We start from the raw sequence: 3,417 nt of genomic DNA on the forward strand, positions 1-3,417 counted from the left end.
TTTAAACCCTGTCCTGTCTCAGTCTGTTGTGGGATCATTTTGTTTGTTCCATGTGTTTCTCGAGTTGGTTCTGGTCCCTCGTGCTTTGTTCTCTTTTGCAAGGTTCCCTCTACGTCCGATATTGACGCGCGGGGTACCCCCCTCACGTCAGTTACTGACGAGATGGGGCGGAAGCTGTTGTCATATGTTCAGAAAGTGTATAAAATGCGCAAAAACGACCGTTCCAAAGCCTGAAATTACCTTAGTTCACTTTAGACATCCTGTCCCTGACCCTAGTAGGTAAAACTAACCATTTTTAGAAAATGTACGAAATTCAGGTGAACATGTTCTAAAGCGTAAAATGACCTAATATTCACCATGGACATCCTACCCCTGATCCCAGTACCTAAACTTAACCATTAAACCCGATCCCTCATGTTAACCTCAGACACCCGCCCCAAAGCCCCCTGGTGGCGCAACCCGGAAAAGCCGTGGGCGTCAAGGAGTGACGGGAGGGGGGTACCTTCTGCGTCCAAATAAGACGCAGAGGGAACCTTACCTTAAACGTCAATATGTGACGAGTTGGGAGTGAGAATGTGTAGAACTATCAGGTCCAACGCCCACCGAAAAAAAGACCCCAACCCAAACCACTACAATTTTAGGATGCACCATGACATTTATTAGGAATAAAGACTTCTGAGTTCTGGTGCATTTGTGTGTGCGGGGGGTCATTATGTTACCACTATGTGGTATCAAGTTTATTTTAAAGTTTAATTGATGACAAATAAGGCCCAGAATGGACAGACTCCTGTGGACCTGCAAGACCTCCTGCAGACCAACGTTTGCTCCCATCATCATTTGCTTTGAGTTATTCTGCGGTCCAGGCTGGTCCACAGAGGGGATCAGATCAGGGTGGCATTAAATCCTCTCCCTGGTTCCATCATTTCACCTGGTGGTGGATAAAACTGCCTTTACATGGTGTTGGTTTCAGTAAAAAAATGAACTGATACAGATGAACAATATTTGTCTACAATACGGCTTTAACTACCAGGGTTATTTAAATGTTTTTGTTTTTCTGTAATACCAGCTTTTTTTTAGATCAAGACCTCCTGAAGTCACCTGACTTCACCGCAACATTTTTTTACGCAACTCAGAAAACTTGTGAGCTCATTAAATAAAGATGCACTTCTCAAAATACATCTAGTTTGAGCATATTTCAGCTGTTATTACTGCAATCTTTTATTACTGTGTCCCCCTGAGCAACTTAGTTAAACATCCCTGCATGAATGTATTGAAATAAAATGATTTAAAACCAGCATTGACCATGAACTACGTCTCCCATAATGCATTTTGATTATCCATGGGAATTCTCTGTTGGAAAGTGGGAGAGCTCGGAATAGAAGATCTACCACATCCCTATAGTGAAAACAACTTTCTTACCTTTACTTCCAATAGTATTTCTGTATCATTTATTTCACATTTAGTCAGTCTAACGCAGTACTTTTAAGTGTTTATAAGAAGATGTGTTAAAACGCTGTTTCTATGCAGGAAATACCAAGTAGAGCTCAGTTCGGTAGCAGTGCCCAGTCATATAATGAGAAGAGAAACGTGACGATTTGTTTAGTCAAAGTTAAATATGAAAGGTTAATGTAATTTACAATTGGCCCTTTGAGGGCCACTCTAATGTTCACGCGGTCCTCAGTGAAAATGAGTATGATTTCCCTTATCTACACCATGGTTGGATTTAAAACCAGACTCATTTATCATGAATAAAAGTGTTTATAAAATCTATTAACTGTTTAAAACCAAGCTTCTCTAAATATTTGCTTAAAACAGCAGGTTTAGAATAGTTACAAATCATGGAGGGATTACTTCCCTTCTGTTGGAGATTAATGATGCCAACTTTACAGTAAAAACTATTGGACAACTACCCAGCTGATGCAAATAAACTGTCTACAAATGTGAAAGACATTTTAATAAGGAGGAGGTGTGGGATCTAAAAGACAAGTTGTCTGACTTTTTGTGTGGACATAAGTCTGCTAAACATTTTAGCTTCAATCAGGACAAATTTCTTCTGCGTTTCCTCGTAAACCTACAACAAATTTGGATCTCAGATTGTGACTAACACCGCAACTCTGTGTTTCCGTGTGCCACATTCATGTTTTGTGTTGAGTTCCTGCAGAGCACGTGTGGATGTGTGAGGCAGCGGGAGCAGCAGAGTGACAGCAGCAGGTGGCCGAGCGGGGCTTTGGAGGCAGCGAGTGGCTGAACAGCAACTGTTGGCCGACTGCTGGCAGATGAATCATAAATCAGAGAGTCTGAAAGATAGAGAACAAGATGCAAAAACAAAGAAAAGAGAGGGTAAAAGGTAAAAACACTTTGCTCCGGCCTCCTTTTGTTAATTAAGGGAGTATCGCTCTGGAATTTTCAAGCAGCACATTTGGTGAAAATTGTGCTTTTGTGAGGAAGTTGTGAGAATTAGTTAAAGGGATCCATTAGACTTTATTTGATAAACATATATTTTAACTGTAAAATAAAGACTGTAAAGATACTGTAGCCTATTTAGTTTTGTAAATTTTTAAAAATATATTTTAACACAGACGGAGCCATTTTATTTACACACAAAGCGTTCTGGGTAAATGATGATGTGGATAGGTCCTTGGTGTGAGCGAGCTATATCCACCCTGAAGGTTAATGGAGGACCCGTCCTGTTGTTTTGGACACAGCCAACATCTGACGATCGGCCTGTTAGCTTTAGCCCTGATGCTATATTGCCTTATATGTATTAGCTCGGTGCTAGTGCGACAAACAAGCTAAACTGAGATCCTCCATCCATATTTTCAGTTACAGGCTGAGTCATTTTTGTGTTCCCCTCTCTGTCATGTGGATGGAGGACCTCAGTGATGAGAGGAGAATGTGTAGCGCTGAGCTAATACATATATATGCATGGTGATAGCATTGGGGCTAACACTAAAACAACAGCTAACAGGCTAAGCTGAGGTACTTCTTCCATGAAGCAGCTCTGTTGTCCTCCATCCATATTTTCAGTTACAGGCCGAGTCATTTTTGTGCTCCCCTCTTTGTCATGTGGATGGAGAACCTCAGTGACGAGAGGAGAATGTGTAGCGCTGAGCTAATACATACATATATATGGTGATAGCATTGGGGCTAACACTAAAACAACAGCTAACAGGCTAAGCTGAGGTACTTCTTCCATGAAGCAGCTCTGTTGTCCTCCATCTATATTTTCAGTTACAGGCCGAGTCATTTTTGTGCTCCCCTCTTTGTCATGTGGATGGAGAACCTCAGTGACGAGAGGAGAATGTGTAGCGCTGAGCTAATACGTATATCGTCGGGGCTAATGCTAACAGGTTAAGCTGAGGTTCTTCTTCCATGAAGCAGCTCTGTTGTCCTCCATCAATATTTTCAGTTACAGGC

This window comes from Austrofundulus limnaeus, unplaced genomic scaffold (genome assembly GCF_001266775.1).
Source record: "Austrofundulus limnaeus strain Quisiro unplaced genomic scaffold, Austrofundulus_limnaeus-1.0 Scaffold58, whole genome shotgun sequence".
Lineage (NCBI taxonomy): Eukaryota > Metazoa > Chordata > Actinopteri > Cyprinodontiformes > Rivulidae > Austrofundulus > Austrofundulus limnaeus.